We start from the raw sequence: 15709 nt of genomic DNA on the forward strand, positions 1-15709 counted from the left end.
ACAATTTACTTTTATCTTCTTGTTTGCTTCCTGTGAAATTATTCCTTACTACTAATGTCTTTTAAAGTCTTTCTATTTTTATGATTATTTAAAATCTCCAAATACAATCACAACTGATGAATCTTGCCATGCATTTAAAACACTTGAACCTGTGTGCTTATATTAAACAAAATCAACTGCTTTGGTAGAATTCTCTGTTCAGTCATCTCTATATCATTAATCTTGTCCCTATCTTCTGAAGGGGGACAGCTCCAGGTGTCCACATCCAGGTGGGTCCTAAGTGGAAAATCTATGCATTATTTAAAGCATACATTTACATTTTGGTTATCTGATGGTAGATTTTTATGGCATTTGAGGTACTTTACAACTTTATAAACTAAAAATAACTGATAGTAATGCAAAATAATGCTTTCTTATAGATTTGCAAATAAATTTAGTCTGTTAGAATTCCAACTGACTTCCCTTTTTTCCCCAAGATGGAAAAAGCCTTTTTTTTTTCCATTTGTAAGTTGAATATTGCTTTACTTCATATAAATGTGTACTTCTTTAACTTTTAATAATGGTCTGGATAGTATTTTTAACATGAATTCATATGACATTTGTGAGACTCAAGATTTGACCTTGCTGTCCTTTTAATTACTCTTTAACACCAGGCTTCACAGTCCAACTGAAACTGTGCAACTTGAAGCCATAGAACATGAGGAATGTGCTCATGTAGAATGTAATCTATTAGTCTATGCATATGAAAATGACAGAAGTGACCATAATTCAAGAAGATTTCAATTAAAGAAGTTGAAGTGGAAAAGGTTGAAACATTAAAGAATGAAAAGTAAACCATGTGATTTTATATCCCATTTCCCCTTCTTTTCATATTCCTTTATCTATAAGTATTAAAAGGATAAAAAAAAAGTCAAAAAAGAAAATCTCTGGGACTGTACTTTGTACTGAAAATACCCACTGGATATAAAATTTTGGAAGAAATACTACACACAGGAATTTCATGGGATCTGTAGTTCTTCGAGGAAGAAAGCTACATTTGGTCTTTTAAGACATTGCTGAGCCACTGGACTGAATACTGTTGTGTCCTGGTGTCCTGGGCATAATTACATCTGTAATGCTTATTGACAGAAACAAGATTTCCAACCTCTGATAGTGTAAGTTCAGATTCTGGTTCCATGATATATTAAATGTGTGAATCTAGTCAAGTCAGGTACCTTCTCCAAGTTTTGGATTGTTCATGTATGAATTCTTGATAGTAATAATCATATTGATTTATAGATTTACCCGAAGTTTTAATGGGAGCATACCTATCTATAAAGCACCAAGAGCAGGACCTATCATTTAATAGTCATTCATTGAGCACCATTATTATTCCTTATTTGATGTGCTATCAAAAGTTGTTTTAATGCAAAACTAAACACTAACATTGCCAACTGTGTTCAACAATTTAACAATTACCTAATATAAAGAATATCCTATGATGTGCCTGCAAGAAGAGTAGGAAGAATTTAGTAGAAATTAAGAAATGAGTCATCAAAGATCATACACATAATTTATTAAAACACTCTTTCACAGACTAAATATCAGATGACCTTGCAATGTCTGTTTGGGTACCTGTCTGTAGTAACTATTTTTTAATTAATTTTTAAAATTTATATATGACAGCAGAATGCATTACAATTCATATAACACATAAAAAGCACATTTTTTTCATATCTCTGGTTATATACAAAGTATATTCACACCAATTCATGTCTTCATACATGTACTTTAGATAATGGTGTCCATCGCAATCCACCATCATTTCTAACCCCATGCCCCTTCCTTTCCCCTCTAAACCCTCTTCCCTATTTAGAGTTCATCTATTCCTCCCAGGCTCCCCCTCCATACCCCACTATGAATCAGCCTCCTTATATCGGAGAAAACATTTAGCATTTGTTTTGGAGGGGATTGGCTAACTTCACTTAGCATTATCTTCAAATTACCTGCAAATGCCATGATTATATTCTCTTTTATTGCTGAGTAATATTCCATTGTGTTCATTATCACTAGCAATTAGAGAAATTCAAATCAAATCTACTCTAAGATTTCATCTCACTCCAGTCAGAATGGTAACTATTATGAAGACAAACAATAATAAGTGTTGGCAAGGATGTGGGGGAAAAGGTACACTCATACTTTGCTGGTGAGACTGCAAATTGGTGCAGCCAATATGAAAGCAGTATGAAGATTCCTTGGGAAACTGGGAATGGAACCACCCTTTGACCCAGCTATCCCTCTCCTCTGTCTATACCCAAAAGACTTAAAACCAGCATACTACAGGGAGGCAAGCATGTCAATGTTTACAGCAGCACAATTCACAAAAGCTAAACTGTGGAATCAAGCTAAATGAATGGATACAGTAACTATTCTTATAATTAATGAAATCCCACCAAAACAGTAGACATTACTTGTGTTAATTCAAAAAAATTAGGCTAAATGTAGCTTTTACATTTGAAATCTTTTATTAGAAAATAAGTGTGGGGCTGGGGATGGGGCTCAAGTGGTAACGTGCTCACCTGGCATGTGCGGGGCGCTGGGTTCAATCCTCAGCACCACATAAAAATAAAATAAAGATGTTGTGTCCACCGAAAAATGAAAAATAAATATTAAAAAATTCTCTCTCTCTCTCTCTCTCTCTCTCTCTCTCTCTCTTAAAGAAGAAAAAAAAAGAATGTGTACCCTCCACTGGGCTTCATTCTATTGCACTTAAATAGGATATGTGTTCACATGTGTCTGTAGGGGTGTTCAATGCACACTGCCACCTTTCAAAGCAGAACATCTACTTCTTTAGGTCACTAGCATCACAGACGGACACAAAGTCTAATTAACTATAGATTTGAGATCAGTAATGAAGCTTCTCTATTTTAGTTACCCCATTAGTAATAAGAACTCTATGTGGCCAATTCCTTTTATATAATCATGTAGTAAAGGTAAATGAGGCAAAGCATAAAATTTCTAAGATCAGTTTGGAAGACAGTGTACTCTATAAATACAAGCAGGCTTCATTTTGAAGAACACAAATTTAAATACTTCAGATACAGTAACTAGATGGTTGACGGGGAGATGACTCCACTTTCCCACCTGCTCCTTCTTCCTATACATTTCCCAGATGCTGCTGTATAATCTTTTTCACAACTAAGCAATTACAAGCTGTAAATGGTGTGGTTATTCACCTAACCATCTGCTTTCTAGGAGCAGTCGTGTGCTGCGTTCAGAATTTTCTTGATCCAAACCATGAGGAGGATTCACAAATCTCAGGTGAAATATTTAAGATATTCTTCACTTTAGGGGAAAAAAAAAGAACTATCAAGATGAAGAGTATTTTGACCTCCCTTCTTCAATTGGCTGTAAATTTCTGGAGGGCAGCAGAAAAAAATGTTTAAGAAAGGATAACAGAGATAATGGTCACTTCATATGTAAGTATAAGTGCATAAAAGCACGTATACCTATTTTTATCAATTGTTCTTCCTCTCACTATACTACACTATGAACAGGCTGTAATATAAGCCTCCAAAAGCCCAGACAAAAGCACCGATCTTAATTAGCCAAATTAAAACAGTAAGACACATCCGATTATCCCTTTTTAGTCTAAACCAGCTCCTAAAATGACAACTGATGTGAAAATAATTAAACCAAGACAGCCTGGAAAAAGAGGAGAAATAATGTATTTAGATTTTGAAGAGAAGTAATTAGTTTTGGCAGGTTATTTATTTATGTAAATTGAAAAATTAGCTCTACTAGCAGAGGCGATACATTCAAGTGTCTGCATTTCTGGCACCACGAAGAAGAAAAAAGTTATAATGAAAAGCAGCAAGATGAATTTTGAGCGCAGAAAGATTCTTTAAATTGTTACTTTTTTTTAAAGGGAAGACACACTCCCAAAGAAAACAGAATTCATAACATCTGTCTCAATGGTTCTGTGTTACTGTGGGTGGAAAAAAAAATCCTACTAATTTCGTAAGCTTGCTTTCTCTTCATGCAGATATAGATTTTTTTGATGTAACAGCTGCCTTAAATTTTCTTGTTCTGTTTCATTTGTAACTTATTCTTCCTTTAATTTGTCACTTTTATATAGCTCTGTGTCCTCATTTTGATTGCTTCATTTCCAGTAGAAACCTAGACCAGGCCTCCCCCGCATTATAAGCTATGCACTCACTTCCCTTGCCCAGTTTCACCCCCCTGATAACTTCAGACAGCTCAGACAAACTGATGACTCTTAAATCTGTGAGTCTAGCCCAGTTAACCATATGCAGCAATTCATGTATTCTAATATACATCTCTTCTTATATGTTCAACTTATTCACAATTCTGACATAAACTACTTGTTAATTGCTTTCTACATAACAAGGGGCATTGAGTATAAAATAAATGCTTTTAAAGTTTAAGGATTAAAGAGTTTATTCTTTAAAAGGAATACACATATACAAAAAAATGCAATAAAATATTATAAGTGTTCTGATAGAAGATTATACAGGGTATAGAAGAAATTCGGAGAAGAAAATGGTCAGTTTGACCTGGTTTAGAGTATGGGTGGAAGGAGGGTGGTTACATTAAAAAGTTTTTTTTTTCATAAATAGTTTATCCTCTATACCAAATGCTGTAAAAACCTTTCCTGCTTTAATAAAAGAGAAAACTATTTGGGATAAACGAAAGTGGTATATACTTGCCAACTTCAATCAATCACACTAGTAAGATGAGGCTATGCATGTGCATACACACACACACACACACACACATGCAGCACACACTTCACAAATTCAGTGGTAGGCTATATTACAGAGTCCTGCTAAGTTATATAGAACTGAGTAATTAAAATTATTCACTTTTTTATAACCAAATATTTAGTGAATAAGGTACTTTTCTATCTTTATATCTAGAATGTACAGAAGTCTTTAAAATATATGATGTTATGGAAAATTCTTGTTATTCTATTATTATGTGTGCAATAGTCATATATATTTATTGTCTCAGTACAATTCAAGAAAATAGTTTCAAATTTTCATTAAATGTTGACTTCCTAAATCTCACAATCTTCTGATGTTCTTCTGTGCAACCAGTTAGGCTTCAAGTTAGGTGTAAACTGGTGCAAACACTCTAAGAAGCAATACGAAGATTCCTTAGAAAACTTGGAATGGAACCACCATTTTACCCATCTATCGCACTCTTCAGCATATACCCAAAGGATTTAAAGTCAGCATACTATAGTGATGTGGCCATATGTTTATAGGAGCTCAATTCACAGTAGTTAAACTATGGAACCAATATAGGTGCCCTTCAGCAGATGAATGGACCTAGAAAATGTGGTACCTATACACAGTCGAATATTACTCAACCATAAAGAAGAATAAAATTATGGCATTCACTGGTGAATGGATGCAACTGGAGACTGTCATGCTAAGTAAAATAAGCCAATTACAAAAACCAAAGTCTGAATGTTCTCTCTGATATGTGGATGCTGACTCACAATAGATGTGGGGCGTAGAGGTTCACCTGATTGAATGGGGGGAAGTGCAAGGAAGGGAGGGGCAATGGGAATGGGAAAGATAGTAGAATGAATCCGACATAGCTTTCCTATGTTCATATATGAATACATGACCAGTGTAACTCCACATCATCCACAACTACAAAATGGGAAATTATACTCTCTCTCTCTCTCTCTCTCTCTCTCTCTCTGTCTCTCTCTCTGTCTCTCTGTCTCTCTCTCTCTCTCTCTCTCTCTCTCTCTCTATATATATATATATATATATATATATATATATATATATATATATCTCAAAATATATTCTACTGTCATGTATAACTGAAAAGAACAAATAATCTTTTAAAAAAGAGGAATGAAAGTAGTAAGACCTGTGTTTTTGCTCAAAGAGACCATGCAGTATATTCACCACAGCATCTCCATTTCCTTGTCTCATAGGAAAACTGCAATTCCCAGTCTCCCTGATGTGAGATTGACAGAATGGGACTGAAATTTCACCATTAGGAACAGGAGAGGAGCAATAAATGCTGTTGAGAGTGGTTTGTGATCTTCCTAGTATTCCTTTCACATCTGTACAAGCAGAAACAATGACTTTCCACATGGCAGAGGGACAGGACAGAGCTTCACCCTTGAGATCAGGCAGGGAGGGCCATTTATCTATCACTTATGAATTAAATAAGGCACTCACTGTGCCTCAAACTTTCTTGTTTTGTAAAGTAAGTATATTAAAGTTATCTACGTCATATATTTCTATAAGAACTAAATGAAGAAATTCCTATAAAAAAACCTATATAGTAAGGTATACAGTAAGCCCGATTGAAATATATTGGCTACTGTACTTATGAAGTAAGCGAAAAATAAAACATTTTTTGTTAAGCCGCTCAGAGTCTGAGATTTGTTTATTATCCCAGCTTAGTTTAACTTATCCTGACAAACACATGTTACAAAAACAATTTGAACAATCAATACTTTGCATTCCTAAGTGAAATGAAGAAGTAACAATAAATTATTAATGCCTTACCAATGACATACATCTAATGTTAATGAAAATATAGAGTTAATACTTAAGAAATAGGGCTCTGAGGACAGGTGGTCTGAGTTCAATTTCTAAAAGTTTTTTATTAGGGGGACATTCTTGAGAAAAGGTCTTAATGTCTTAACTTCCCTGTGCCTCATATTTCTTTGTCTATAAAATAAGGATATTAAAAGTTATCTACTTCATATATTTCTGTAAGAACTAAATGAAGAAATTCCTATAAAGAACTTATGTAGAAGCATACAGTAAGCCCTATTGAAATATATTTTCTATTGTACTTGTTACATTTAATGGAATGTTCATATAGTTTTGAAAGGACGTGCTTTCCAAATTTAAGTTACTATTAATGCGATTCATCTAAATCTTTTGGACTTCCTTACAAGAGTCCTTCTAAAGGGTGACAGCAATGTGCAGTCATGTGACAAGAAAGCAATGTTTCCTTTTCTGAGCCCCGAATCTCTCTGAGAAGTGTCTGACCACACAGCTGCCAAGACCTTACTGGGCAGCCATGTGATGCGCTAGATCCTTCCAATGCCAATGAAGTTTTATGGACAGTGGTAATGCCTATTTACAACCTCAGTAAACCAGTATACAGTTCCACTCATGCCTCTTAATTTGTGAATTTATGTCAACAGAATGGCTCACAATGACAGGGAAGGGCATAGGAAACGACCCAAGTTGCCATGAATCTAATCTAGTAAGGAGTTTTTGAATATAACATTTTCTTAAATTCCATACCATATTGCATGCAGTCATGTTTATATGCAAAAGAGATGTACTCCCATTTCCAACCTAAATGATCAAACTTATGTATTTTTAAAAATGGACAGCAATTGAGATGCATGAATTTATGGACTACTGCCAGGCAGTTCATAATAACTTTAAGATACTCCTGGGCAAGAGAACCAAAAATAGGCACCTTAGAATCTAACGTAGCAGAAAAGAAATCAAATATTTTTAGGCAACCTGATCTTGTTCCTCTGTTCTTTTCTTGTATAGCAGAATATTAAATATTTTCTAAATTTTGGTTTAAACTTTAAATTCCTTATAAGAACTCTTAGTTCTATTTACCAAACAATGTCCCCTCGTGACTGTAAGGGTAGCGAATCCTGACCTCTGAATATATTCTCATGTTAATGACCATGATAATGATGACGATGGTGATATAATTAACAATAACTAAAATTTATTGACTTTATTATTTGACAGATGATCTTCTATGTTTTTATATTTAATCTTCATATAATGCTGATAATTACCCTAAAAGAAAAAATGCTAATATCATTTTAAGGGTAAGAAAAATGTGGCTTTTAGAAATTGAAAGACACACTGAGGTCACACAGCTTGGAATCATCTGTGGTAGAGAGGAGTTTAACTTATGAGACTCTCTTCAGTCTACACCTGCTTAAACACTACAATATACTATTTCTCAAATTTCCTCTAGTTTCAATTTATTCTCCACCATATTTCTCGAAGCACAATAGTTGTGACATGTATATTATAAAGTACCCACAAATTACACCATTGTGATTATGCTATTTTCTTAATTTAAGCAATGTTTCCTTCACTATGTTCAGAGAAATAAAAGGTCACATAGCTCTTTTGTCTTAGTTATCTCAACTATCTTATGGATAAACAATCCCCTTCTCATTTAAGATTGGTCTTCTTTTTAAAGCAATAATCAAAAGCAAAGTATGGATTGGTTGGAAGCAGTATAATTATCATAATTCAAAATGATCTAAAGGCAGAACATAAACCATCATTAACAAATATTCATTTAAATTTTTCTATTGTACTATTCTAGATACTGGAGTAATGCAAATTGAGATTAGAAAGATGGTAATAGAAATGGCTTGGAACAAATAACTAGAGGTTTTATAAATAAATGTTTTCTTCATTTATACAATTTTTAGAATTAGTTTGCTTCAAAATTATTACATCTAAGAAAACCAAGGGCTTCAATATTTTTACTGATTCCAAGGATTCTCAATGGATCCCAATAGGCATACACTAATATTTGAGAATAGCTGAACTGAAGGATTCTTTGGGGAGCCTTTCCAATGCTAGTAGTCTGGATATCTTTGATTCATGATTGATTTTGATTCTGTTGCAAGGAAAGGGAAGAAAAATCTCAAGGATAACTATGAGCTGCTCAGGAGCTTCTCTATAAAATGCCTCCAGCTTGCTGAAGTTCTCTTTGATATTTAATGGGTGGGATGATCATAGTTTTTCTTTATTTTTTTTAATTTTGTACTTTTTGGAGATTATTATTTATAAATCCTATAACTCCATTTTCTAAATTTCTAAGTTAATTCACATTTTTATCCCATTGTGATGAAATATAATAATTCTGATTAAGGAACATGCCATAAATCCAGTTGTACGTGGATGTGAATAATTTATAACATTTGTTTTGCAGTGACCTGGTAAGGAACACTAATACAGAGGCACACACACACACACACACACACACACACACACAATTTATTACAAATTTTGCAATCTCCTTTTACAGTTGTGTCATGTTAATACATGATTTTGTTATAAAAAATTTTAAATCTCCTTCTTATGTACATGGTTCATTACTTACAAACCTAGAAGGAATTTTGCATTATTCTCATTAGTCTCAAACATGAATGAACACAATAATGTACAGGAATGTATCATGTAAACTAGAAGACCTCACCACTATATACTACTGTTATATTTAATTAGTATGCACTAAAACTTCATTACTCAAGCAAATTTTTACAATTTTACAGATTTAAAGCTTTAAAAAGTAATCGTGGAAGCTCTTATAAAGATAAGGATTATCTTGTTAAGCATAGTTTTATATCAAACAGCTTTTGAAAACAGAGTGTCTTCTCTAGGGCAGAAGGCAGATGTATTTGCCATGGAGGATAATTCCTCCCTCCAGAGCAAAATTTGTGAAAGTTAGCTACCAGTCCCTTATAAAATTGAGGGTTCACTAAAATCAGAGTTCTTCAATTGAGATATGACCCTCTATGTGTACAGTATTGACCTAGACCCATGTCCACATTGCTCTATGCGACTTGGAGAAAATAAACAAAAATGATATAAGCACGAAGCTCACCATACTTGATGTGTTATGAGTAATGAAGTTCTGGGTCTCTGACCCTAGAATCTTGTGTCTTCTTTTAATATCTGTGAAACTTCGACAAAGCTAAATTATTAGCTTGTAAACAGGGTGGAATCTCAAACCTTTCACAGTTCCTAACAGGGTGTGGATGTGTAAGGAAAGGGAGTGGATATTTGCTAAATAAAAAAGCTAATGCAATCTGCCATAAAGGTTGACATCCTTAAACTAGTCTTAAAAAAAAAAAAAAAAAAAAAGGCCTGGAAACACAAAACACACTTGCCCTCATTTTTTGTGTTTCTCTCTTCCACTATCTCTCTCTCTCTCTTTCTCTCTTCTTCTTCCCTTTCCCTCTCCTTCCTTCCTTCCTTTACTCCTATGGCACTACATTTTTCTATGCTGGTTAAGCTTTGTTCTACAGTTCTAATATCTATCTGCATTAGCATGTTCACTGTTCCAGGAACGGCATGTCCCTGAAAATCCCTGCTGGATATAAAACTTTCAAGCATAACTAATATGACAGCAAAATGAATTTTATTTAAATGAACAATACATTTCTTGGCCCTCAGGAGTCAAGGATACAATGGAGGAAATTGCCTTTGTTTACAATTGTTTGTCATCCATCTGCAAAAACCACGTTAGCCTAGGAAGTCTGTATGGACACAAGAAACTTTCCTTTTTAATAGCATGTTTGCTGTGGAAAACAAACTAGAAAATAACAAAGAGATGATAATTTATAGTTCTGAACAACTGGCTCAGTTCGTTGTAAATAGAATGCACAGTAAAGTGATTACTTAAATTAATACTTTTTTAACAATGTCACTAAATTAGAAATAGCATGAAGATGAACAACAGTCCCCTAGTCAAAGGAGATTGGGGGTCTCAGAGGAAAGTGACCTTGGGTTCAGGAGTTATTGACTAAACCATTGTTGACTGCCTGACTGGGCACACTTTACCCTGTCACATAAATTTACTATACCATGCTGATTCCCAGATAAATGTCATTGCTTTCTCCATTTCTTGCCCCTGTAAATAAGAGTTCTGCTTCCTTATAAATCTTTGTTTCTGACATTTTCTGTCTGGGGAAACTGAAACTATGGATGTCACAAACCAAACCTATAAGTCCATAAAACTGGCATGGAAGAAGCAAAATATTACCATCAGCCCCTACATTTCACTATTTTTCATTCATTCTCCATTATTCAACTGCCTTCAGAACCCCTTCAATGCACTTCAGGCATTATGAGAGGCTCAGAGAAACACACAATTAAATGTGGAAAAAAATACTACTTCCTGGGGTAGGAAAGTTTTCAACAATTTTCAACCAATTTTACAATTGATCTGCCTATCAAAGAACAACTGGGCATTCTCTTAGTTGAAAAAGAGTTGTAAGAACACTATTGGACAGAAGAATATATCAAAGTTCTTATATTCTTTTGGAAAAAGTTGGAATGTAGTTGTGAAGGCAACAGTGAGTCACTAATGGTTTTTGAAGTTGGATCATACTTATTTTTTAGAAGACAATTATGGAACCAGTATGGTAGATGTTGGGAGTAACCAAGTCGACCTCTGAAAATTTTTAAAAGTTAGACTAAAACAATGAGAATGCTATATTGAAAACTATCATAGAAGCAGTCACTTTTATTGTAATTTATTATGGAACATAAAAGCAAAACCTCAAAAGTATCAATGGGTGTGGCTTTGATGCTTTTAACTTAGAATAAACAAAAAGCCTGTTGAAGGAGAGTGAAAATACAAAAAGTTGTTTCTATTTTACTTCAAAATATTTGTTGAGTATATAATACTGTAATAAAGTCACTCAGCAGATAAAGATAGTTGGCTATCTGAATTTTGAGACTTAGGAGAAAATTTAGGGTCAGCAACAAAGTGTTGATTTTTTTTTTTTAAGGAGAGAGAGAGAGAGAGAGAGAGAGAGAATATTTTAATATTTATTTTTTAGTTTTCGGCGGACACAACATCTTTGTTTGTATGTGGTGCTGAGGTTCGAACCCGGGCCGCACACATGTCAGGCGAGCGAGCTACCGCTTGAGCCACATCCCCAGCCCTAAAGTGTTGAATTTTAAGTCATAAAAAAGTTGCAAACATTGTTTCTGATGATGTTATGGTTTGGACATGAGGTGTCCCCCAAAAGCTTGTGTTAATGCAGGAATTTTTGGAGGTAAAATAATTGGATTGCGAGAGCTGTAATCTAATCCGTTCATCCTACTTTGAATGGACTATGTGGGTGGTAACTGGGAAGGTAGGGTATGGCTGTAGGAAGTGAGTCTAGGGGTGTGCCCTGAAAAAGTTCATCTTCCCTGTGACCCCTGCTCTTTCCCCCTGTCTCTGTCTGCTTTCTTTCTTTTTTTTTTAATTAATTTTTATTGTAGGTTGTTCAAAACATTACATAGTTCTTGATATATCATATTTCACACTTTGATTCAAGTGGGATATGAGCTCCCATTTTTACCCCATATACAGATTGCAGAATCACATCAGTTGCACAACCATTGATTTACATATTGCCATTCTGGTGACTGTTGTATTCTGCTGCCTTTCCTATCCTCTACTATCCCCCCTCCCCCCTCCCCTCCCCTCTTCTCTCTCTACCCCCTCTACTGTAATTCATTTCTCCCCCTTATATTTTTCCTCCTTTCCCCTCACTTGCTCTTGTATGTAATTTTGTATACCCCTGAGGGTCTCCTTCCATTTACATGCAATCTCCCTTCTCTCTCCCTTTCCCTCCCACCTCTCATCCCTGTTTAATGTTAATCTTCTTCTCATGCTCTTCGTCCCTACTCTGTTCTTAGTTACTCTCCTTATATCAAAGAAGACATTTGGCATTTGTTTTTAAGGGATTGGCTAGCTTCACTTAGCATAATCTGCTCTAATGCCATCCATTTCCCTCCAAATTCTATGATTTTGTCATTTCTTAATGCAGAGTAATACTCCATTGTGTATAAATGCCACATTTTTTTTATCCATTCGTCTATTGAAGGGCATCTAGGTTGGTTCCACAGTCTTGCTATTGTGAATTGTGCTGCTATGAACATGGATGTAGCAGTGTCCCTATAGTGTGCAGTGCTCCTCCACCACTCCCTCCACCATGATGTTCTGCCTCATCTTGGGCCTAGAGGAATGGATTCAGGCACCATGGACTAAACCTCTAAACCTTGAGCTCCAAATAAACTTTCTACTTTAAGATGTTCTTGCTGTTATTTTAGTCACAGAAATGCAAACCCAAACAACACATAGACCTCTCGGAAATATAAGAGATTTGGAACAACCTGGGACTCAAGATGAAGAGTACAGATCTATGGTAGAAGGGAACAAAATGAGGAAGGGCCAATTAAATAGAAAGGGCAATAACTGCAATTGTAGACGGTCATTCAAGAAGCCAAAGGAAAGAAGAGAGTCAGAGAGCAGACTGACATGGTCAAGTAGTATATACCATTGGTTTGTCAATGAATAAGTCACTTACGACATCAGTTAAAACTGTTTTCATAGAATGATAGGGAAAGAAGCCAATATTGGAAACAGAATTAAATGAGAGTCAAGAAAACAGAGAGTACACACATAACTACATTTAAGGGTTCTGTGGGTCTGACATTAGATGTACAAGATGGTCTGGTCTGTGGGTAGCAGCAGCACTCCCCTGTGCCTGTGACTATTCCTGCATTTATCATCTTCTACGGTACCATAATGAGAATATTCCTGGCATGGGGCATGGAGAGGAAAGAGAATGGGAGGCTAAACATTTAGCGTGTGTGTTTTACGTTTTAAAGGACTTTCAAATTGGATTTTGATGTTGTCTTAATCTGTTCTCTTTTGCTAATAACTTCATACCACAGACTAGGTACATTATAAAGAAAAGAGGTCTGTTGTGTCTCAGGTTCTGGTATTAGGTCAAGAGGCTGCATTCAATAATGATCTTCTTTCTGGCAGGGTGGCAAAGCTTGGCAAGGGATCACCTGGTAAGAAAGAAGGAACATAGAAGTCCTAACCAAACTGACTTTTACAGGGAACCCAATCTGGAGACAGTTATAAACCCATGACTCCATTAATTGCAAGACCGAATCAATCCACTCATGAGGGAAGAACCCTAATCATCTTTTAAAGGTACCCTCATAATGGCGATTAAGTTTCAACATGAATTTCAAAGGGAACAAGACGTATTTAAACGATGGCAGATATCACATTGAAGTTACGTGCAATCATAGACACTGACAGGATGTAAAGAAAAGAATACTTTGTAACTACATCAACCACATCCCAATTTGGGTTCCCATTATCATTGTCCACAGTGAATTACTACTTTTTATAAATCTTATAATTGACTGTGGATCCCAGAGTTATCCTTCATTATTATTAAAATACTACCAATATTCTATATCTTTTAGAACTACATTTTGATATTATAAAACATATTTAGATGACTAGGAATCACTAAAAGGGAACGAAAATGTGACTTTCAGAGAAATTGTGGCCCCAATCTGTGGGAGGCCATCCTCGCATGTGATTTGAGTTACCTCCCTGGCTGGGTTAGAGGTGCTTAGACACAGCTGTGTCAGAGCTTTCCCCACCCTTCTGCAGGTCCCAGGGCTTGTCCGTGCAGAGGTGTGTCTGGCTACTGCCCCAAAGACCCAATCGTTGCCCCTGACCTTGGGAGGCTGCCCCATTCATTGGATGGGATTTTCCCCAGAATTTTTTGTTCCCCAATAAAAGTCCACTCCCTGGCGTGTTCTCTCTCTCCCTAGCCTCTTCAGTAAACCTGGCCACCGCATTAGGTGACTGGAGGCGGGAGCTAGGAGAAACCATCCTGGAGCTGGTTTTAAAGGTAATTAGAGTCTTGTCTCTTTAATTTAAAACTCCCTAGCGTTTTGCTCACGATTCGAACCTTCTTTTATGAAGCCAGTGCGGGTCGCTGGCTGTACCAATCCTTTGCAATTTCAATCCCTCAATGTTTCTGTGCACTTCTAAGGAACATTTCTGCTTTTTATGAGGAGGAGTCTACTGCATCTACCATATAATAGCTATTTTTTCTTTCCTTCATCTTCTGCTTTCTCTCTGCTTCAACTGGGCATGGGTTGGTCCTCAGGGCATGGTCAGTGTTTCTTTCAACTAATACTCACCAATATTTTCACTCTGATTTCCATCAGAAGCAAACCTGTCTCTGAAATTTGCTGCATTCTGCCTTCTTCCTGGGCACCCTAGTGTCTCCAAAGGCTCCAGATTGGGAAGAGTAGGAGTTGGAAAAGGCTTCTCTCCCTCATTAGAGTTTCATTTTATTTTACATGTGGCAAGCATTCTCTCAATCTCCCTCCCACTGTACATTCACCACACTGTAGACTTCAGACATAGGTCTATGAAGGTTGAGCTGACAGGCAAATCCCTGTGGAAAACTTCCTAATAAACTAATACACTTAATATTTTTTACACCCTGAGAACTTAGGTTTTCTTAGTGAGCAACATGGTTTTATTTTCTGTCCCTTCTCTTAGTATCAGTCTTCATTCAAATGGTGTGTTGGTTGCTTGGAATTGTTCAATTCTGATGCCTGTGTTACTAGCATCTTTAATGCTCCTCCATGTTCTCTTGTCTCCGTGGGCAGTTCATTACAGTAATCCAAACAGTTAATAATAACTGCTATAGGTAACCAGCAACTCTATGAGTCATCTGTTTGGCTTATTTTATTTGATTCTCACAAAAACTTACATTAATATACCCATTTTTACCAAGAATAAAACTGAACTTTGGAAAATTATATAATTTGGCAGGGTCTCATAAAACCAAAAGGCCTTTGATCCAAGGCTTCACATCTGCTGGGCTCTGAAAATCAAATTCGTATCACCATGTCATTCTCAAAGAGCCATCAAGGCAAGTTCTTTGTCTGCATTGTTTCTCCAGCACTCACAGTTCATAGGGCTGGGAATAGCGCAGAGTGAGGGAGAGTGTCAATTAATATTTGTTGAATCATTGAATAATGTTGGGAAATAAATCTTTCCCTGCAGCACCATTCATAATTGACTTTTGGATTATGCTTTGGAATGCAAGCTC

Source organism: Callospermophilus lateralis, chromosome 3, assembly GCF_048772815.1.
Source record: "Callospermophilus lateralis isolate mCalLat2 chromosome 3, mCalLat2.hap1, whole genome shotgun sequence".
Lineage (NCBI taxonomy): Eukaryota > Metazoa > Chordata > Mammalia > Rodentia > Sciuridae > Callospermophilus > Callospermophilus lateralis.